Here is a 22,971-nt window from a genome sequence, read left to right as displayed (position 1 = left end):
CCTTGGCAGCTGGGATGCGGCAGGAGGTAGGCGACCAGTCTTTCCTCAACGTGTCTACGAGGGAAAGGAATTTTGGCAGCGTGGCGCACAACCATAGTCGGCACGGCATGGAGGAAAATACTTTATGACAAGCCGCGCGACCCCCGATGGCTGGCAAAAGGTTTGCGTTTCGATGGTTGGTTTTGTTTGTGCTATATTTGCGTTTTGCTGAATACCTCCGGAGTTCTGTATGACAGTGAGAGAGGTAGCTAACGGGGCTATTTTGTACGCAACCTGCTTTGTTTGTCATGGTGGCCAATCAGCGGACTTGTGCGGTTTAATCAATGAGCCATCCTCCCTTTCAAATTTCGACGCGCCTTTTGTGGACGGTGTTGTGTGTTTTGAGGGAGATTGGGGGAACATAAGAGAAGAGCGGGGCGAGCCTCGCTAGACGAGGCCCTCACCCGACCTTTTGTATGTGACAATGATCCTTGACATTAATAAAACCGTAGTGTAAATAAAGTGTACATATTGTACATCTTGTTTCCTTGAAGTATCTCATCGTTTTCCTCGTGCCTTCGGCCACGAGCCATCGTTTCATCGGATCATCGATCATCGAGAATCGCCGACCGATGCTCGATGATCAAGGATCAAGTCATCGAGCATCGAATTGCGTCCCACAATATAAGCGAAAGTATACGGCTTCAAGATATGATGTAGCAAAGGAAGAAAGCTCGTTTCTGTTCTTACCGGTTAGACGATTCAGTGTTTCTTAACAGTCATACCTTAAAACAAAGAAGCGACACAGCTACATAACGGCAGCATTTTAGTAAACACAATGGAAGGCAGATGTTTTGGAAACACATTTATTGCCCCCATACGCAAAGTTGTGGTATTTGCGATCACTGTTTGAGCCACCTTTTAGCTTGTTCACATTGTAGAAAAAGCATAGCGCTTTTATAGAGGGGTTGTCAGACATTGTTTATATATATATATATATATATATAGAAATAAGGGTTGGCAGTCGAGAAAACCTCGGAAAGCAAAGGGGAGGATGTGGTAGATCATTGAAACAGATTAGGAATTTGGAAAGAAAGAAAGAAAGAAAGTGAAGAAAAAATGCCCGCCAGGTGGGATCCGAACCCACGACCTCCAGAATACCGGTCTGGTGCGATAACCACTACGCTACCGGCGGGGCGATTTTCCCATTCACTTTCTGGGGTATTTATGTTAGGTATGTTTGTTTCCTGTGCTTGGGGGTGGTAGCCAGCGCCATTCGGACTAATCGGGGTGAAGGGGACCTTCTTTTTAACCCCCGGGTCGTGACTCGAGTGTCTACGACATGTCCAGAGTGGTCGACCAGCTTTGAACCCTCTTAAGCTCCCTTTGGCAACAAGACTGCCAGAACAGAGGCCCTCGCTATGCATGTAGCGAATCAGAATAGGAAATGAGGGGCTCGTTGAAAATAACACAGAAATAAGGGTTGGCAGTCGAGAAAACCTCGGAAAGCAAAGGGGAGGATGTGGTAGATCATTGAAACAGATTAGGAATTTGGAAAGAAAGAAAGAAAGTGAAGAAAAAATGCCCGCCAGGTGGGATCCGAACCCACGACCTCCAGAATACCGGTCTGGTGCGATAACCACTACGCTACCGGCGGGGCGATTTTCCCATTCACTTTCTGGGGTATTTATGTTAGGTATGTTTGTTTCCTGTGCTTGGGGGTGGTAGCCAGCGCCATTCGGACTAATCGGGGTGAAGGGGACCTTCTTTTTAACCCCCGGGTCGTGACTCGAGTGTCTACGACATGTCCAGAGTGGTCGACCAGCTTTGAACCCTCTTAAGCTCCCTTTGGCAACAAGACTGCCAGAACAGAGGCCCTCGCTATGCATGTAGCGAATCAGAATAGGAAATGAGGGGCTCGTTGAAAATAACACAGAAATAAGGGTTGGCAGTCGAGAAAACCTCGGAAAGCAAAGGGGAGGATGTGGTAGATCATTGAAACAGATTAGGAATTTGGAAAGAAAGAAAGAAAGTGAAGAAAAAATGCCCGCCAGGTGGGATCCGAACCCACGACCTCCAGAATACCGGTCTGGTGCGATAACCACTACGCTACCGGCGGGGCGATTTTCCCATTCACTTTCTGGGGTATTTATGTTAGGTATGTTTGTTTCCTGTGCTTGGGGGTGGTAGCCAGCGCCATTCGGACTAATCGGGGTGAAGGGGACCTTCTTTTTAACCCCCGGGTCGTGACTCGAGTGTCTACGACATGTCCAGAGTGGTCGACCAGCTTTGAACCCTCTTAAGCTCCCTTTGGCAACAAGACTGCCAGAACAGAGGCCCTCGCTATGCATGTAGCGAATCAGAATAGGAAATGATGGGCTCGTTGAAAATAACACAGAAATAAGGGTTGGCAGTCGAGAAAACCTCGGAAAGCAAAGGGGAGGATGTGGTAGATCATTGAAACAGATTAGGAATTTGGAAAGAAAGAAAGAAAGTGAAGAAAAAATGCCCGCCAGGTGGGATCCGAACCCACGACCTCCAGAATACCGGTCTGGTGTGATAACCACTACGCTACCGGCAGGGCGATTTTCCCATTCACTTTCTGGGGTATTTATGTTAGGTATGTTTGTTTCCTGTGCTTGGGGGTGGTAGCCAGCGCCGTTCGGACTAATCGGGGTGAAGGGGACCTTCTTTTTAACCCCCGGGTCGTGACTCGAGTGTCTACGACATGTCCAGAGTGGTCGACCAGCTTTGAACCCTCTTAAGCTCCCTTTGGCAACAAGACTGCCAGAATAGAGGCCCTCGCTATGCATGTAGCGAATCAGAATAGGAAATGAGGGGCTCGTTGAAAATAACACAGAAATAAGGGTTGGCAGTCGAGAAAACCTCGGAAAGCAAAGGGGAGGATGTGGTAGATCATTGAAACAGATTAGGAATTTGGAAAGAAAGAAAGAAAGTGAAGAAAAAATGCCCGCCAGGTGGGATCCGAACCCACGACCTCCAGAATACCGGTCTGGTGCGATAACCACTACGCTACCGGCGGGGCGATTTTCCCATTCACTTTCTGGGGTATTTATGTTAGGTATGTTTGTTTCCTGTGCTTGGGGGTGGTAGCCAGCGCCATTCGGACTGATCGGGGTGAAGGGGACCTTCTTTTTAACCCCCGGGTCGTGATTCGAGTGTCTACGACATGTCCAGAGTGGTCGACCAGCTTTGAACCCTCTTAAGCTCCCTTTGGCAACAAGACTGCCAGAACAGAGGCCCTCGCTATGCATGTAGCGAATCAGAATAGGAAATGAGGGGCTCGTTGAAAATAACACAGAAATAAGGGTTGGCAGTCGAGAAAACCTCGGAAAGCAAAGGGGAGGATGTGGTAGATCATTGAAACAGATTAGGAATTTGGAAAGAAAGAAAGAAAGTGAAGAAAAAATGCCCGCTAGGTGGGATCCGAACCCACGACCTCCAGAATACCGGTCTGGTGCGATAACCACTACGCTACCGGCAGGGCGATTTTCCCATTCACTTTCTGGGGTATTTATGTTAGGTATGTTTGTTTCCTGTGCTTGGGGGTGGTAGCCAGCGCCATTCGGACTAATCGGGGTGAAGGGGACCTTCTTTTTAACCCCCGGGTCGTGACTCGAGTGTCTACGACATGTCCAGAGTGGTCGACCAGCTTTGAACCCTCTTAAGCTCCCTTTGGCAACAAGACTGCCAGAACAGAGGCCCTCGCTATGCATGTAGCGAATCAGAATAGGAAATGAGGGGCTCGTTGAAAATAACACAGAAATAAGGGTTGGCAGTCGAGAAAACCTCGGAAAGCAAAGGGGAGGATGTGGTAGATCATTGAAACAGATTAGGAATTTGGAAAGAAAGAAAGAAAGTGAAGAAAAAATGCCCGCCAGGTGGGATCCGAACCCACGACCTCCAGAATACCGGTCTGGTGCGATAACCACTACGCTACCGGCGGGGCGATTTTCCCATTCACTTTCTGGGGTATTTATGTTAGGTATGTTTGTTTCCTGTGCTTGGGGGTGGTAGCCAGCGCCATTCGGACTAATCGGGGTGAAGGGGACCTTCTTTTTAACTCCCGGGTCGTGACTCGAGTGTCTACGACATGTCCAGAGTGGTCGACCAGCTTTGAACCCTCTTAAGCTCCCTTTGGCAATAAGACTGCCAGAACAGAGGCCCTCGCTATGCATGTAGCGAATCAGAATAGGAAATGAGGGGCTCGTTGAAAATAACACAGAAATAAGGGTTGGCAGTCGAGAAAACCTCGGAAAGCAAAGGGGAGGATGTGGTAGATCATTGAAACAGATTAGGAATTTGGAAAGAAAGAAAGAAAGTGAAGAAAAAATGCCCGCCAGGTGGGATCCGAACCCACGACCTCCAGAATACCGGTCTGGTGCGATAACCACTACGCTACCGGCGGGGCGATTTTCCCATTCACTTTCTGGGGTATTTATGTTAGGTATGTTTGTTTCCTGTGCTTGGGGGTGGTAGCCAGCGCCATTCGGACTAATCGGGGTGAAGGGGACCTTCTTTTTAACCCCCGGGTCGTGACTCGAGTGTCTACGACATGTCCAGAGTGGTCGACCAGCATTGAACCCTCTTAAGCTCCCTTTGGCAACAAGACTGCCAGAACAGAGGCCCTCGCTATGCATGTAGCGAATCAGAATAGGAAATGAGGGGCTCGTTGAAAATAACACAGAAATAAGGGTTGGCAGTCGAGAAAACCTCGGAAAGCAAAGGGGAGGATGTGGTAGATCATTGAAACAGATTAGGAATTTGGAAAGAAAGAAAGTGAAGAAAAAATGCCCGCCAGGTGGGATCCGAACCCACGACCTCCAGAATACCGGTCTGGTGCGATAACCACTACGCTACCGGCGGGGCGATTTTCCCATTCACTTTCTGGGGTATTTATGTTAGGTATGTTTGTTTCCTGTGCTTGGGGGTGGTAGCCAGCGCCATTCGGACTAATCGGGGTGAAGGGGACCTTCTTTTTAACCCCCGGGTCGTGACTCGAGTGTCTACGACATGTCCAGAGTGGTCGACCAGCTTTGAACCCTCTTAAGCTCCCTTTGGCAACAAGACTGCCAGAACAGAGGCCCTCGCTATGCATGTAGCGAATCAGAATAGGAAATGAGGGGCTCGTTGAAAATAACACAGAAATAAGGGTTGGCAGTCGAGAAAACCTCGGAAAGCAAAGGGGAGGATGTGGTAGATCATTGAAACAGATTAGGAATTTTGAAAGAAAGAAAGAAAGTGAAGAAAAAATTCCCGCCAGGTGGGATCCAAACCCACGACCTCCAGAATACCGGTCTGGTGCGATAACCACTACGCTACCGGCGGGGCGATTTTCCCATTCACTTTCTGGGGTATTTATGTTAGGTATGTTTGTTTCCTGTGCTTGGGGGTGGTAGCCAGCGCCATTCGGACTAATCGGGGTGAAGGGGACCTTCTTTTTAACCCCCGGGTCGTGACTCGAGTGTCTACGACATGTCCAGAGTGGTCGACCAGCTTTGAACCCTCTTAAGCTCCCTTTGGCAACAAGACTGCCAGAACAGAGGCCCTCGCTATGCATGTAGCGAATCAGAATAGGAAATGAGGGGCTCGTTGAAAATAACACAGAAATAAGGGTTGGCAGTCGAGAAAACCTCGGAAAGCAAAGGGGAGGATGTGGTAGATCATTGAAACAGATTAGGAATTTGGAAAGAAAGAAAGAAAGTGAAGAAAAAATGCCCGCCAGGTGGGATCCGAACCCACGACCTCCAGAATACCGGTCTGGTGCGATAACCACTACGCTACCGGCGGGGCGATTTTCCCATTCACTTTCTGGGGTATTTATGTTAGGTATGTTTGTTTCCTGTGCTTGGGGGTGGTAGCCAGCGCCATTCGGACTAATCGGGGTGAAGGGGACCTTCTTTTTAACCCCCGGGTCGTGACTCGAGTGTCTACGACATGTCCAGAGTGGTCGACCAGCTTTGAACCCTCTTAAGCTCCCTTTGGCAACAAGACTGCCAGAACAGAGGCCCTCGCTAAGCATGTAGCGAATCAGAATAGGAAATGAGGGGCTCGTTGAAAATAACACAGAAATAAGGGTTGGCAGTCGAGAAAACCTCGGAAAGCAAAGGGGAGGATGTGGTAGATCATTGAAACAGATTAGAAATTTGGAAAGAAAGAAAGAAAGTGAAGAAAAAAAAATGCCCGCCAGGTGGGATCCGCACCCACGACCTCCAGAATACCGGTCTGGTGCGATAACCACTACGCTACCGGCGGGGCGATTTTCCCTTTCACTTTCTGGGGTATTTATGTTAGGTGTGTTTGTTTCCTGTGCTTGGGGGTGGTAGCCAGCGCCATTCGGACTAATCGGGGTGAAGGGGACCTTCTTTTTAACCCCCGGGTCGTGACTCGAGTGCCTACGACATGTCCAGAGTGGTCGACCAGCTTTGAACCCTCTTAAGCTCCCTTTGGCAACAAGACTGCCAGAACATAGGCCCTCGCTATGCATGTAGCGAATCAGAATAGGAAATGAGGGGCTCGTTGAAAATAACACAGAAATAAGGGTTGGCAGTCGAGAAAACCTCGGAAAGCAAAGGGGAGGATGTGGTAGATCATTGAAACAGATTAGGAATTTGGAAAGAAAGAAAGAAAGTGAAGAAAAAATTTCTTTCTTTCTTTCCAAATTCTTAATCTGTTTCAATGATCTACCACATCCTCCCCTTTGCTTTCCGAGGTTTTCTCGACTGCCAACCCTTATTTCTGTGTTGTTTTCAACGAGCCCCTCATTTCCTATTCTGATTCGCTACATGCATAGCGAGGGCCTCTGTTCTGGCAGTCTTGTTGCCAAAGGGAGCTTAAGAGGGTTCAAAGCTGGTCGACCACTCTGGACATGTCGTAGACACTCGAGTCACGACCCGGGGGTTAAAAAGAAGGTCCCCTTCACCCCGATTAGTCCGAATGGCGCTGGCTACCACCCCCAAGCACAGGAAACAAACATACCTAACATAAATACCCCAGAAAGTGAATGGGAAAATCGCCCCGCCGGTAGCGTAGTGGTTATCGCACCAGACCGGTATTCTGGAGGTCGTGGGTTCGGATCCCACCTGGCGGGCATTTTTTCTTCACTTTCTTTCTTTCTTTCCAAATTCCTAATCTGTTTCAATGATCTACCACATCCTCCCCTTTGCTTTCCGAGGTTTTCTCGACTGCCAACCCTTATTTCTGTGTTATTTTCAACGAGCCCCTCATTTCCTATTCTGATTCGCTACATGCATAGCGAGGGCCTCTGTTCTGGCAGTCTTGTTGCCAAAGGGAGCTTAAGAGGGTTCAAAGCTGGTCGACCACTCTGGACATGTCGTAGACACTCGAGTCACGACCCGGGGGTTAAAAAGAAGGTCCCCTTCACCCCGATTAGTCCGAATGGCGCTGGCTACCACCCCCAAGCACAGGAAACAAACATACCTAACATAAATACCCCAGAAAGTGAATGGGAAAATCGCCCCGCCGGTAGCGTAGTGGTTATCGCACCAGACCGGTATTCTGGAGGTCGTGGGTTCGGATCCCACCTGGCGGGCATTTTTTCTTCACTTTCTTTCTTTCTTTCCAAATTCCTAATCTGTTTCAATGATCTACCACATCCTCCCCTTTGCTTTCCGAGGTTTTCTCGACTGCCAACCCTTATTTCTGTGTTATTTTCAACGAGCCCCTCATTTCCTATTCTGATTCGCTACATGCATAGCGAGGGCCTCTATTCTGGCAGTCTTGTTGCCAAAGGGAGCTTAAGAGGGTTCAAAGCTGGTCGACCACTCTGGACATGTCGTAGACACTCGAGTCACGACCCGGGGGTTAAAAAGAAGGTCCCCTTCACCCCGATTAGTCCGAATGGCGCTGGCTACCACCCCCAAGCACAGGAAACAAACATACCTAACATAAATACCCCAGAAAGTGAATGGGAAAATCGCCCCGCCGGTAGCGTAGTGGTTATCGCACCAGACCGGTATTCTGGAGGTCGTGGGTTCGGATCCCACCTGGCGGGCATTTTTTCTTCACTTTCTTTCTTTCTTTCCAAATTCCTAATCTGTTTCAATGATCTACCACATCCTCCCCTTTGCTTTCCGAGGTTTTCTCGACTGCCAACCCTTATTTCTGTGTTATTTTCAACGAGCCCCTCATTTCCTATTCTGATTCGCTACATGCACAGCGAGGGCCTCTGTTCTGGCAGTCTTGTTGCCAAAGGGAGCTTTAGAGGGTTCAAAGCTGGTCGACCACTCTGGACATGTCGTAGACACTCGAGTCACGACCCGGGGGTTAAAAAGAAGGTCCCCTTCACCCCGATTAGTCCGAATGGCGCTGGCTACCACCCCCAAGCACAGGAAACAAACATACCTAACATAAATACCCCAGAAAGTGAATGGGAAAATCGCCCCGCCGGTAGCGTAGTGGTTATCGCACCAGACCGGTATTCTGGAGGTCGTGGGTTCAGATCCCACCTGGCGGGCAATTTTTCTTCACTTTCTTTCTTTCTTTCCAAATTCCTAATCTGTTTCAATGATCTACCACATCCTCCCCTTTGCTTTCCGAGGTTTTCTCGACTGCCAACCCTTATTTCTGTGTTATTTTCAACGAGCCCCTCATTTCCTATATATATATATATGTATATATAAAATAGCACTAGATGGTGAAATAGGCACCCTCAACGAATACCCCAAGCTACATCGGGTATCAATTGAAGTACTATGGCGGTCACACTTAGTGGAAACACGGGGCGCGTGGCGCGAGCTACTAACCGATCATCCTGACGGCGTCGTGTGGAAACAGCGCGCATGCACATTCCGCGGGGAAGTAGAGTACACATCTCGTCACGCGCATCGCATCATCAGGTGGCAGCGCGTCGTCTGCTACTTGCGAGCTGCCTCCGCTAAAGAAGAAGTCCGCATTGCCAGTTGCCGCCGCGAACGTCAAAAATAAATACTCGGGCGCTGGACAAAAACTTAAGCGATTTCTTTTACACACAAACAAAACGGATAATGCAGAAAAGCAAGAACAAACCGCGGTCTTTTCATACCTCGCGCACCGGCAATCTTCAGCCGCGAAGAACGATAGCCCGAGCTGTCGCGGCGAACTGTGGAATGTTCTCAATGATCTATGAGCCTGACAATACGCGACCACCACGCGCATTGTATAACACGGCTGTGGCAATCTTCAGAACTTTTATCCTTGTGGGCGTAATTATGGACGAATCTCCGCTGATTACGAACTTTGTTTTAGGCCAAAAAAGCGAATCTCGGCCTTGTGATGCTTTTGTTCCCTAGTATTGGTGTCTTCGTGCGTATTGTGCAATATTTTAAATAACAGTAGCTTTTAGTTTCCTTCTTAATTCGTGTATTTACTGTCATCTGCTGGCAATTGCTCGCGGTACAACTAGATTACTGCAGGTTGAGGAAGATCTTTGTTAAACTGGAGAAGCTAGCTAACCTGCGATAAGAAGTTGTGCAGTGAACTCCCCCCCCAGCCCAGGAGCACTACGGGTAAGCTTGCTTCTCGAATAAAAAAATATATTTTACTGCCTAGCACAGCTCACATCGGGGAAGAACCTAGACAATGTTTTATGGAAAACACACACGCAACTTCCTCGTCTGGGCGTCAGTGAAAGTATTAGAAGTTGTGGAGCGAAGCCCGCCAGAAATGTTCCCGCTCTTATCCGCAAAATTTGTTGAAAGGGCGCCGTGGCAGCTAATGATAAATCTTAAGTTATTCGTACAACTCCGGGTCCAAGCATTTTTACGCTGTTAAATGCCTCTTGTGTAAGCAGCAGCGCTCTATATTAACACCAGAAGCATATTGCCGCAGTCGATATACCGCAAGTGATCTAGTACAAATATCCCATCCACGTGCCGCAGGGCACGTCTCCTTCAGCGGGAAGATTGCAAAGAATGTCAGGGCGCAATTTCAAATCTTGGGTGAGCATACACCAGTGTACGCTAGCTCGGTGAGGCTCGTCGCCGTTCCATACGTGCGTTACAGAAATTATCAGGACAAGTCATGGTTCACTTGAGCCAACGAGGACTGCTTTATAGATGCTTTTTGTTTTGCTTCCAAATGGACATTCGAGAAACTGCACTTTAGTTTCTTCAGCCACATTGGTTGACGTTATTGCTACGCCTATGCCGCTGCAATTTGTCTCGCTGCTCGCAGGACGGCTGATGCTAGCAATCTTCAACGCTGCAGAATGACGATGCACGTCGTAGGAAAAAACCCGCTATTTCTTCTTGCTTCCGTGCATGAACCGTTTTGTTTGCGCGTAAAAGAAATCTCTTAATTTTTTTTCATCGTCCCAGTACTTTTATTTTTGCCGTTTACGGCTGCAACTGTAACTCGAGCTGCTTCAGCGGTGGCTGTTTGCAAGTAGCCCACGACGTGCTGCAGCCGGATGACGCTATGCGCGCGGCGAGATCTGTAGTCTCCTTGCCCTCGCAACGTGCATAGGCGCTGTTTCCACGCCCTCCCGTGTTCTAATCAAGTGAGACTGCCATAGTACGTGTTAATCCCCATCGACTCGAAAGTTCCCCTCCAGAGCCGCATTTACCGAAAAGGCAATGTTGTATAGCTGAATCACACCGCTTTGTTGTAAATCTTGCTGGTTCCCTAAGCGAGTTTGGGTGATGCAATAGAAGGAAAGAAACGCGGGGGTGCCTCCAAACTTTCCTCCAGTGCTAATGGCGGAGAGTCCAAGTAAGAAACAAAAGTGCTACGAGCGCTTGCCGGGATTCTTGCGCTTTTATTCTGTGCTGGCTCATTTTTTAAACCATGAGACGCATGTGCTGCTGCTTGTTTAAGCCAGTTGTCGAACGGAAAAATTACTGGTTCGATTAAGGTTTGGGTGCGGAGAAATAATATCGTTCCGATTCAGTTCCGGTTCGACTAAATCACGTACCGAGCCGGCTTAAGAAATTGCATTATAAGCGAAATGACATGAAATTGTTCAGTAGTTTATCAGAGAGTAAAGACAAATTACCAATCACAGTCGCGCAACTTCCAAGACAACTTTAGGCAATTTGGCCACATATTAAGAAAAACAAATAGAGGGAGTAGTGACGATTCAGCCGCCCATTTCTCGCCCAGCGTTTGGCTATAGCTAGGGGTGCTTCCTCTAGAGGTGGTGAAGGTGTGGCCGATTGACTTCTGTATTTTAAAAAAAAATTGATGTATGGCTCCTTGTGCACAGAGAATACGAAATTTGGGCCTAATTGGCGGCAAAAATCTTTTCTTTGAAAAATCCTACATCCGGCTCTGGTTACAGATGCGTTGGAGGATACCGCGAAATTGGAAACTTTTTACTTTGTAAAACACAAGCTATTTCAGCTATCACAGTAGTTCTTTTTCTGCGCAAACATGGCATACATTTAAACGAGTTAACGTTGTTTCAGGTTTTGGAAGGAATTCTTTGTAAAAACATATTTCAAGAAAATATAAAAAAAAAACTCTCACAGCTTCATAAATACCCCAAATGCGGGTCATGTTTTTCGCCTCCAAAACTTGTTACGGAGTTCAATTTCTGAAGTATTATGCGTCATCTTTTCGCATTTTCGAGCGAACTGGAATAAATGGCTCATTTTCTAATGTACTTCACTTCTAGATAGATCGCACCTTTTCCTTTTATTGTGAGCTAATATAAACAAAAGTCATCATGGTTTCTTCCCAACTTTCACATATGGAAGTCAAGATTGCTCTTAATCACTTGCTTCGAAAATTTGTTGCCTTATTAGTGTTGTTGTGCAGATACAAAACACGAAATATGACTTTGTAGCTATACTGAGGTGCCATACTAGAGCTGTTTGTAACGAACTTCTGGCTTCAACGTAAGGCGAGAATGGGCCAAAACAAACTTGTGCGTTCAATCAGGCATTATACGCCGTGATGACAAGTTCGGTTATCTGAAAGATGGGACAAAAGAACTGACGTAGAGTGAAATATACGTTTTTCTGTGCTTATCCGATATCTGAAGGCATTGAAAATGAGCACAAAAGATTCGTGTACGAACTGTTTGCAAAATATTTCACTACTGAGTGTACACTAAGAATTATGAGCTCTGCAGGCAGCGAAGCTCTACACCGGATGATGGTACCACTGCGAAGAAAGTGGCGGTGGCCGCTGCCTAGTGGCACGATAACAGTAAGGCCCACTCTGCAACGAGGCCTCGCGGTCCTTGCTCTGCCCCACCGCCTGACCAGGCACTCATCGGGCAGACAACGGGCGTGCGCGGCGGTGTCGTGGTGGCCTCTGGCCTACACCGCAAGGGGTACCGTCTTGCTAACGAAGTTCGGAACTGCTTTCTGTCTCCACTTCTCCCGTGTAGCTTTCTCGTGCGCCAGTCTTTCGGCAGATTGTCCATCACACTACACCGACTCCCTCACTACACTACTCCCTCTTAAGAAACTTCTTTCAAGCACTACTCTTGATGCGTTGGTGGTGGAGAACGCCAGTCACTGTCGAGGAGAGCGTATAAAAGCTAATCCACCTTTCAACGTCGCACACCTCAGTCACTAGTTGCGAGTCTATTGAAAATAAAACTACTTGAACACCAAAATCGAAGCAAGTCGCCATTAAACGCAAGATACGCGAAAAGAAGTTCCCCAAGAGCATCTTGCACGTTGCTTTCGCGTGGTTTGTCTACCTATAGAGTGGTCTAAGAAAAAGGAAAGGGCCACGGGGTATTTTTGTCGGTGTGATGACGTGCCTGTGAAGGAGAAATACGAGGGCTGAGGAGCGCGCGGAGGGTGCAGAACAATCCAATTGGGAAGCGTTCAGCGAACACCTTTGACACAATACGCGAGTAAGTGCGGCCCTGTGATCGGTTGGAGCTAGAAGCCAGGGTTTCAAGCACTGCTGTCGACAGAGAGCCATCGGCCGCTGAGCCCGGTTATCGACGCCCGTCTGCTGGCCCGTGCCTGGATCTGGTGACGCGCAAGGCCAGAGGGCGCAGTTAGGGAAAACACCGGCTCACAACCGCCGCTGGCCATCGACCACTGTGCACGGTGCCTGACGTGCAGCCGCTGTCCCGTGTCCGGACCCGACGTGACATGAGACTCCTCCACGAGCTAACCCCGCCGTGGTACCTCGGCCAATCCCACACGCTGAGTGTGCGCGGCCCGGTGATCGCTTGGAGCTAGAAGGCAGGGGCTCAACCGCTGCTGCCGCCGGAGAGCCGTCGGCCCCTGAGCCCAGTTATCGACGTCTGTCTGCTGGCCCGTGGGTGGATCTGGTGACGCGCTGGGCCAGAGGGCACGGTTCGAGGAAACACCAGCTCACAATCGCTTCTAGGCCAACGAGCTGTCAAGCACAGTGCATGGTCCCTTACGTCCGGCCGCTGTCCCGTGTCTGGAACCGACGTGGCGTGAGACTCTTCTGCGAGCCAGCCCCGCCATGGTACCTCGGCCGATCCCACATGCTTCGTGAGGAGACCTCGTGGGATTGCTGTGCCGACTGAACTATGTAGGACATTTCCACTATTGCTCTCTATAGGGAAATGTTTTTTAGTATGTTACCGCGTTTAACGCACTTTCCTTTAGTGTTGTTTCCTCTCTGTGTTTCCGCTACTCTCTCAATTTCTGCTCTCACCTTCCATGCATAAACCTATCCCTACTTGCGCACGTACTAGTTACCGACTCGCGACTCTCTAGCTGGTCCTAGGCCACTTCATGACAAAATGTGGCAAGCCCGCCAGGCTCCTTAACACCCGCTGAAAGGAGTCGGTAATCCAAGAACGCGCCTGTAACGTTAGCTAGAAAGCATGAGTATTGAGAAGTTATATTGCGGCGGGAACTCAGCTGGGGCTCTCGGGTCAAGAGCTTAGGTCGTGGGTAGAGAGCGAACGTGGTGAGCAGCGGGCCGCAAGGGCCGCCGAGAGGGGAGCTACCGAGAAGCAGCTGAAAAGGAGACGGAAGCTGTAGAAAGAGCGAAAGAAGCCGGGGAAAGGGAGAAGGAAGCTGCGGAAAGAGCAAAAGAAGCTGCGGAAAGGGAGAAAGAACTGCTACTTTGAACAATTCGACTCCAAGATGGCGGTGCAAACCCAATGATTGCCGCCGCGGGAAATGAAGTTCTTGCCACTACGAATGCGATCAACGCGCAGGAAATGCTTCCTCTGTTTGACAAGAAGCACGACGACTTGCACGCATACCTGCAACGAATCGAACGCGAATCAACAGGGCAGCAATGCCCGCAAGACAAATGGGCTCTTGCTGTAAGCATGTGCTTAAGTGGAGAGGTTCTTACCATTATTGGCTGAATGACCGCAGAAGATTCTTTTGACTACGTTAAAGTGAAAAAGGCGTTGCTCCAGAGTTTCCGGTTTACAGCCCAGGGCTATCAGGAAAAATTCAGGAAAGCGGAGGCGGAGGATGGTGAAACAAGAAAACCGCTTGCAGCGAGACTCACCCGTTATTTTGGCCATTGGATAGAGATGACGAACATTCAGAAAACGTTCGATGCTATCCGTGACCATATCATCAAGGAACAATTCATCCACTGCTGCCGTCCCAAATGTGTGCTTTTCTTAGTAGAAAGCCAGTACAAAACGTTGAACAATCTAGCCGGGGCGACGGATCGTTTCCTGGAAGCGCAAAACCTGTCGAACCTCGGGAAGGTCTCCAATGACGCCCGCGATACAAGTAGAGTCACTGGAGATGCCCAAAAGAAAGCGCCACCAAAATGTTTTTTGTGAAGCCGCACAGGACGCCATGCTCAAGACTGCCGTAACTCCACTACGGAGCAGGCACGATGCGCTAACTGTGGTCGCCACGGGCCTAAAACTGATCACTGAGGACATGGGTTGAGTATAACAGAGAAGGTTGCTGCTTGTGCCCTCACTGAGACCTGGAAAGCTCAACAGCGCTGTGTAAAGCTTCACGACAAGCACGATGAGAATCGGGGCACCAAGTATTCTTGTGGCGTCGTGAAAAAATTTTCTTGCCTAGGAATGCCAGTAGTCGAAGGGCGATTATTCGGACAGCCTGTCACTGTTTTGTGTGACACGGGTAGCAATACCGTTCTTGTCCGACAAGACTTGGTCGCAGAAACCCAGTTAACGGGAAAAACTACCCGGTTACTGCTCTTCGACGGGACAGTCAAGAAGCTCCCGGAGGCCCACATCTACGTCCAGACCCCGTACTTTGTGGGCGAGGTTACCGCCGCTTGCCTGGACCAGCTAATGTATGATGTCGTGATCGGTAACAATTCAGGTGTGAGGAAACCTCACATGCCAAATCCCGACTGGCAGCTTAAAGGCAATCATGGCCCGCGTATGGCACTGGCCACAACAGCCACCCAGCTCCCCACCGATCGGTTGGGTTCCGCTGTCGCAAAGACAAAAAGGGAGAGGTTACACCTTTAACTGTGTCTTCAATCAGCTGCGACATCCCAAGAGAAGAGTTGGCTGACGAACAACGACGAGACCCGACCCTCTGGTGCTGTTTTCGGAAGTTGAGAAAGACTTTTTCATTTGAAAAAGGACAAAAGTACTCGTTTGTAAAATCAGACACCGTGTTGTACCATCTGTACCAGCTTGCCACAGGCACAACGTGGCCCTTCCAAAGTAACTGCGGGGAACCGATCCTTCAAGTAGCCCATGAGAGCATCATCGCGCATCACCAAGGTGTCGGAAGGACGACCCCCCGCGTTTTGCAAGTGTATTTCTGGCCAGACCTGCGTCGAGACGTACGACGTTTTCTCAGGGCGTGTGACACCTGTTGGCGTTGTCAGGAGGGGCAGGAGTACGACCAACCCGCCGAACCAAACGCCAGGACGTTCATGATTCAGAAGCGTTCGAGAACAAAAAGCCATCGCGCATGTGCAACGCGGCACTTAGCATCGCTTCGAGAGACCAACGACCAGGGTGCCAACCCACGTGAAACCCAGAATTTGCTAAGTTGCCGCCAGACCAAAACAGCATGTCTGGCTACAGCTCATGGAGCCTAAACGCGGTCCGAAAACCAGACATTCGCGGAGAGGACAGAGGTCAAGGCAAAACTGTCTCATTAGAACTAAATGCGCCTTTGCCTCAAGGGCAGCGACCCGGCCGCAAAATATACCTTGGCGCGGCGATGAACCAATCGTATGCTCCAGAATCATCCTTAACAAGTCAGAAGGTCGCTCACAGGAAACGTCTAGGTATTACAAGAACACCAAGGTCGTGGCGCAAAAGGGGCCTTCCGATACGGCAATGAAACGACTACGTAGTCACAAAAACCATTTCAAGAACTCAGTACACGCTCGCCTGACGGCTACTCCAGAATATTAGGATCTAAGAGTCAAGCCACTCACGCGCTAGTCTTCTTGGAGCTTGATACTACGAGAGTACTCTTTCACTGTCGAGTTTATGAAGGACACCGAATTTCTAGGTGCTGACTAAATAGTAGAAATGAAAACCCCAAGTCCTCCTGGTGTATTTAGTAGTGTGTTCTCCAAACTTATTGTTTAACTAGTCATTATGGGTCTTGGCGTATTTTCGTGCTTTTGTCATATCATTATGCTTGCGTTTCGCGTTTTAAGTGCCCTATTGTGACTGATTCTGCTGTCGTGAACTGTGGACTTTATCGTGCTCCACCAGAACTTCTCCGCGTCTCCAAATGACTCTTCTTTTTGTAGAATAGTTGCTGCTTTCCAACAAATTTTCTTAAACCCGGGGCTATGTGATGTGCGGTAAATGCGGTAACAGGCTAAAAAAACTGTTCGTAATAGAGAGCAAAAGTGGAAATGTCCTACTTAGTTCAGTCGGCACAGGAGTCCCACGAGGTCTCCTCCCGAAGCGTGTAGGATTGGCCAAGGTACCACGGCGGGGCTGGCTCGCGGAGGAGTCATGCCACGTCGGGTCCTGGCACAGGACAGCGGCCGGACTACAGGGACCGTGCACACTGGTTGACGACTCGATGGCCCAGCGGTGGTTGTGAGCCGGTGTTTTCCCGAACCACGCCCTCTGGCCCAGCGCGTCACCAGATCCAGGCACGGGCCAGCAGACAGACGTCGATAACCCGGCTCAGAGTCCGAAGGCCCTCCGGCGACAGCAGTGGTTGAGACCCTGGCTTCTAGCTCCAAGCGATCACAGGACCGCGCTCATTTTACCAGCGCGTCAAAGGTGTTCACTGAACGCTTCTGGATTCGATTCTGCTGCACGCTCCGCGCGCTGCTCGGCCATCTTCTTTCTCCTTCACAGGTGATTAGTCACAGTCGGGTTCTGAGTACCACCACGGCCAAGGAAAGCGCACAGACCTTTATACAATACTGTTGCCTTAGCCGGAAATAGCTATTGAGAGCCATGTTTTGAGGTCCATGCGGGCGCCTACGCCGGAAAGGCCTGTGGTTGAACGGAAAATTAGGCATCTCTGCTGTTTTGGGCAGCATGACACTGGTGTAGAAAACACTTCGGTTTCCTTTCCTGCGCCTCCTGCTATCATGGTTCACTGGACGACCTCGTAAGAAAAGGATAAATGAAGAGATCCAGTTGGCGTTGACACAAATACATTACCCATGTGACTAGGTTCGTGTTCAAAAGGTACAAACCTCGTAACGACGTTGCATGTGGCGGCTGGCTGGAGTTGGGCTGCTTTGGCAGTCTTAAGGCAGCGCATAGGATGTAACGGGTGCCTTTCCTAGCCTTCCACCAGAAGTCCCAGAGGCAACGATGACAGAAGCGGATTGAGTCAATAATTTTTTTGGAGCAAACGTTTGCCCGGCAATAAACTAGCAGAAAGGTAAACTCTTAAACAAGGCAAAATACCAGTTACATGCGCTGTCGAGAATACACTGATTGAATGCCGTGGTGTTCAGTCTAAATAGCTTTTATCTGGGAGACGCCTTAGCCACAAATTATTGGGAAAGCCGGTAGGTTTTTTACTCTGTAAAAAAACAGCCTAGGTCAAGAAGCCAAAGGTTATAATTCTTCTCTAAGAGGTGAGAAAGCTGCATGTTGCTTTTATGTAGACGCAGTGTAACGCAGAAGATACCGCTCCCTGTCATTTGCGTGAACCAAACCGACAAAAAATGACACAGAAAGTTACTACGCACCACTCTAGAAAGTTCACGCAAATAACAATGTTTCATTTGAAAGTGATACATATAGAGGTTCTTTGGGCTGGTCTGGGCGTTTATTCATGCAGAAAATTGATGGCCGCTCACACTAACGCAAGAACTGAGGTTAGCGAAGCGGTACTCAACCTTCACGACCATCACGACGGTTTAAGTCTACGATTGCGGCGGATATTCTTTTTGTCTGGTACATTTTTTGTTTGGCGCAAAAGTCGCCGTTTAGAGTACATGATATTTCTATGCGATTTTTTTAGGTGCTCTGGAATACGTATTTATTCTGGTGCTGAAACGCTGGCCGAAACTTTGACTAGCTTACCTCGAGACAGTTTTTTCTGCGTGCCTCTGACATTGTGTAATTCTGTATATGATGCCAATTCTTTGTTCAGTTCTTTGTTCAGTGTCGCCCGCTTCTTCGCTACCGCCACGACCTTTTGCTAAATCATCGTTGCTATAAGTGCAACCTTCCCTCCCTTTTTTCGAAGTGGTAATCATTGGACGTCACCTTGAAGTGTATTTCTATGACGGGTCTTTCTATGACGTGTCTTTCGATGACGTATGACGCGTCCTTGTCGGTCGAACGGCGAACGCGGGAATCTTTCTCTTTCCCAGCAAGTTTTATCCGGGATGCAGCAAACGGTGGAGTGTTTTGGGGGCCGATCTTGGCCAATCACTCGAAGTTGGTATTCTTGGTTTGACAAATGTGCGCCGGGGATGTTGGGTGGTGCGCACACCAACGCACGCACAAGAGAGCGCTCGGTATTTGGGTAGGTCGGCAACTGCGGGTAGGTCGCAGCAATCTTGGCGAATTTCCCTGTGTGGGTTTGTATGTCTTGACACACCTGCAGCGGGGACGCTGGGCGGTCGCCGCGATCCACACGCTTACGTGCGCTCGGCATTTTCTTACTATGTTTAACTCCGGACGCAGGAAATACCAATTTGCGAAACAGCTTCACTGTTATTAAGTACTCAATGGTGTTACTGCTTACTTTTTTTTTAAAAAAGTGCTTCTTTTGTTTCAGACTGATCACCTGACAAGGTATTTTCGAAGCTAATTTCCCTAACATGAGCAAAACCTCGCCTCTCCTTAAGCTATTGCTTTCTACGGCCATATTTTGTAAATTAACAAGTGGCGAAATTAAAAGTTTCACAAGTACCATGGATGGATTTGGAGTAAGTAAACTGGTTGTTCAATTATCTAATGGGTAACCTAACATTTAGGCGTGGTACTCTTTCGCAGTGCAGGGTTTTTTCGTCAGCTTGATTTTCGCCGGGCTTTTACACCTTTGGAAGAACATCAAACTGGTTCAAGGTGTTAAAAAAAACAGGTGAGAGAGAGAGAGAGAGAAAGAACTTTATTTGCCCAGAAGTAGAGAGCTTGGACTCTCTTTGCCGCGTTAGTCAGCCAGAAGATCTTGGTCCCTGGCGGCTTCTTCGGCCATCTGGACAAGGCGTAGCTGCGTTAGAGGATCAGAGCTGCGCAGCAGGGTTTCCCAGTGCTCTAGGTGGTTGATATCTATGCGTAGTAGAGGGGTCTTGCTCCGTGGTTTTCATTGGCATTTCCACATAATGTGCGTGAGGTCTGCTCGGTGGCCACAGTGCTTGCACTTATACCAGAAGATCTCTGGATGGAAGTGACTATAGGCCAGCGGGTTCGGGTAGGTATTGGTTTGAAGTTGCCTCCATGCTTTGGCCTGTGCAGCGTTCAGTGTGCGGTGGGCGGCTGGAAATTCGCACCTGCTGTGTTTGTAGTAATTTGTTATCTCTTTGTACGAGTTGACGCTGTCGAATTTCTCTGAGTGATCTGTTACCACTGCAGGGGGGTTAACTGCTGCTCGGGTGACGATCTCGCAAGCAGCTGTGTGGGCCCGTTCATTGCCCTGTAACCCTTCGTGTGCAGGAGTCCATATAAGTTTTGTTGACCGGTAATTTGGTGCTCGCAGCTGTTGAAGCATTCTTGCGGCGACTTGGGATATCCGCCCTTTGCTGTAGCTACGTATGGCTGCCTTCGAGTCGCTGATTATGTATCTCGCTCGAGTTGCGGTGATCGCAAGAGCGATAGCTGCTTGTTCTGAAGATGTAGTATTTTTTGTGAGAACTGTCGCCGAGGTGAGCGATACGCTGCACACGAGGAGACACAAGGTTTAAGGACAGTCAAAGGTCACTAGACAGCCACCAGTGACTGTCTTTGTACCTTGCCTCTCCTTTGGTGTAAAGTGTTTTTCACTGATTCTTTCCTCAACATCCAAATTCAGGCGATTGTCGGGATTCAATGGCAGTGAGTAACTAGGGACTGAGTAAACCAAATAGGGCGGACTACTTAATCAGGACTTATGCAAGCCAGCGCTCTGTATGCCCTGACTATACGAAATCGTTTTCAAGCTACCAACCAGCGATGCTAACTGATTAGTGAAGTGTTAGTCAGAAATGAGACGTATTTATGCAAAGCTACTCTTGCGCTCTAGCAATGTCTCATATAGCAACGGGATAGTGGCTGCGTCTACGGCTAAATATCGTCTCGCCATCAAAATTATCCAATTTCGGTCTCCATTGCCGGTCCTGTCGCCTGATTTACGTCTATTTCAATCCGTGTACGTGCCCGCCTCAGGCTCCATGTGCCCCTATTATGTCCACACTCCTTTCTAGGGAGTACCCGTTTACTGAGTTTACTAACCACACAAATACATCACTAAAGCGCTCAAATGTGCGATGTGGTGGTGGGGGTGCAGTGTGTGCTCTGGGCACCATGAAAGCGATCGACGCTAAGAGACTAGTGCAAACAGGCAGCCCAATTGAATCAACGCTGGCTTAGCTCACACGCAGCAGAGAAGTAATTTTTCCCTCTATTCGTCGCCCCAAACAAAAGGCTTTGGCTGCTGGCAGAACAAAAAAATTACAATAAAAAAATTCCGTACTCTTACCTCTTTGAAGAAGTATCATAGCGAAGGTGTGGGGCGTAATGGTAGACTGTCTAAGGAGTTCATTGCCCCAATTTGTTTCCAGGTAGGTCCAGTAGAAAGGTAGTTCCAGCCATTTTGTGTAACCATAGTATATCTGTTGATGGCCATAGATAAACATCACACAGTAATTCGCACGAGCTAAAAACTTCCCTGTGAGCTAAATATGCAAGTAACAGAAACTTGGCGTAATGGTACAGTCGTTCTAGCGCCGGATTGATATAAAGTTTTGCAGAATAATTTTAATAGCATAATAGCTAGGCCTTTTTCTGTAATCGTATTTCCTCCGTAGATTACCAAACTTTACTTTGCCACCCTCACTTTGGAAAATCCAGTTTACAAAGACAAAGCTTGTACAAATCTTCTTAAAGTCGGTTTGATGTCTAAGCACATATACATTACGGAAGAGTCATGTGTCAGGGGAAATATTGGTCTTCTTATGGTGGAGTATAACGAACCCCTATATATAGCCTTCATAGAATATGAGAAAGCCGTTGAGCCTATAAAAACCTCAGCAGTCATTCAGGCAATACGGAACCAGGGTGTAGGTGACCATTTTGTAAGATTACTAGAAGATATTTAAAATGGGTCCACACGTACCATCATCCTGCGTAAGGAGAGCAGTAAAATTCCTATAAGGAAGGGCGTCAGACAGAGAGGCACAATCTCTCCAATGTTATTCACAGCCTCTTTACAAAAAGTATTTACAACAATAGACTACGAACACGTGGTAGTAAGGGGTAATGAAGAATAGCTTAGTAACCTCAGATTTGCTGATGACATCGCCTTGCTAAGTAACTTGGGGGACGAAGCATGCTTACTGCACTGGAACAGACAGAGTAGAACCGTGGACGCGAAAATTATTATGCAGAAAACTAAAGTAATTCTCAGTAACCTCAGGACAGCCCAGCGGTTTCACATAGGTGGCAAGGCAGTGAAAGTGGTCAGCGAATATATCTACTTAGGCTAAGTTGTGACCCTGGATTCCTACCATGAGGCAGGGATTATTAGAAGAATAAGAATGGTGTGGAGTGTATTCGGCACACATCGTGAGATAATGAATGGCAGCCTACTATTGTCCCTGACGAAGAAAGTGTATGAAAGCTGCATATTACCGGTACTCACCTACGGGGTAGAAATTTGGAGGCCCACTAAGAGGGTTCAACTTAAACTGAGGACGATTCAGATATCAATGAAACGGAAGATGGTAGGTGTAACGTTAAGGGACAAGAAGAGAGCGGAGTGGGCTAGGGAACAAACGCGTGTTAAGGACATATTAGTAGAAATTAAGAAAAAGTAGTGGGCGAAGACAGGACATGTAATGCGAAGGCTAGATAGCCGTTGGTTATTAAAAGTAGCAGAAGGGATCCCAAGTTAAGGCAAGCTTGGCAGGGGGCGGCCGAATGTCAGATGTGTAGATGAGATGAAGAAGTTTTCGGGGATAAATTGGCCGCAGTTAGCACAGGACCAGGATAATGGGTGACTAATGAGGGAGGTTTTTGCTCTGCAGGAGCGTAGTAAGCCTTGTGATGATAGGCCTTACATCTCTTGGGCCATTTCTTCTTTTTTGTAATTTCTTTGATTGCGTGGACGGTTTGACGCACCGGTTTACGATACCGAAGATTGGAGCAGCACCGCAATCTTGCGCAACGCTCATGTGTGGTGCTGGCCTGCATCGATATGTTTTCGGAGATAATGCACTCGACCATTGTATAGTTCAGCAAGTGCTTTTCTTGTTAGAAAAAGTCTGCGTAACGCTAAGGGACAGTTTCATATGTGGAATAAAGCTCGGGCGTCATGGCACTGCAAGTACGGTGCAGGTAAGATTACTCGATGCACGCACCCGTCGTCGATCTCTTCAGACTGAAGTAATCATATTACGGACACTGTGCAACCAGAACTGGTTCGTTCTCGCAGTCGCCGCCATTTTCAAGCCTACCCCGCGCCCTGTCTGGCCCAG

The 22,971-nt window shown here is 48.5% G+C and overlaps 1 long non-coding RNA gene across 1 annotated transcript in view; it reads left to right on the top strand.

The window, feature by feature from the left end:
- LOC144167242 (uncharacterized) overlaps nt 1-22,971 on the top strand; it is a 174,435-nt gene that overhangs the window by 5,733 nt on the left and 145,731 nt on the right. The window contains exon 2 of the long non-coding RNA XR_013321897.1: nt 19,077-19,227. This is a non-coding gene — a long non-coding RNA (uncharacterized LOC144167242). The remainder of the gene's footprint in view (nt 1-19,076; nt 19,228-22,971) is intronic.

Source organism: Haemaphysalis longicornis, unplaced genomic scaffold (assembly GCF_048455015.1).
Source record: "Haemaphysalis longicornis isolate Haplotype H1 unplaced genomic scaffold, Haemaphysalis longicornis Haplotype H1 scaffold_2, whole genome shotgun sequence".
Lineage (NCBI taxonomy): Eukaryota > Metazoa > Arthropoda > Arachnida > Ixodida > Ixodidae > Haemaphysalis > Haemaphysalis longicornis.
The sequence above is the reverse complement of the archived record's forward strand: the minus strand, read 5'-3'. Positions and strand labels throughout refer to the sequence as shown.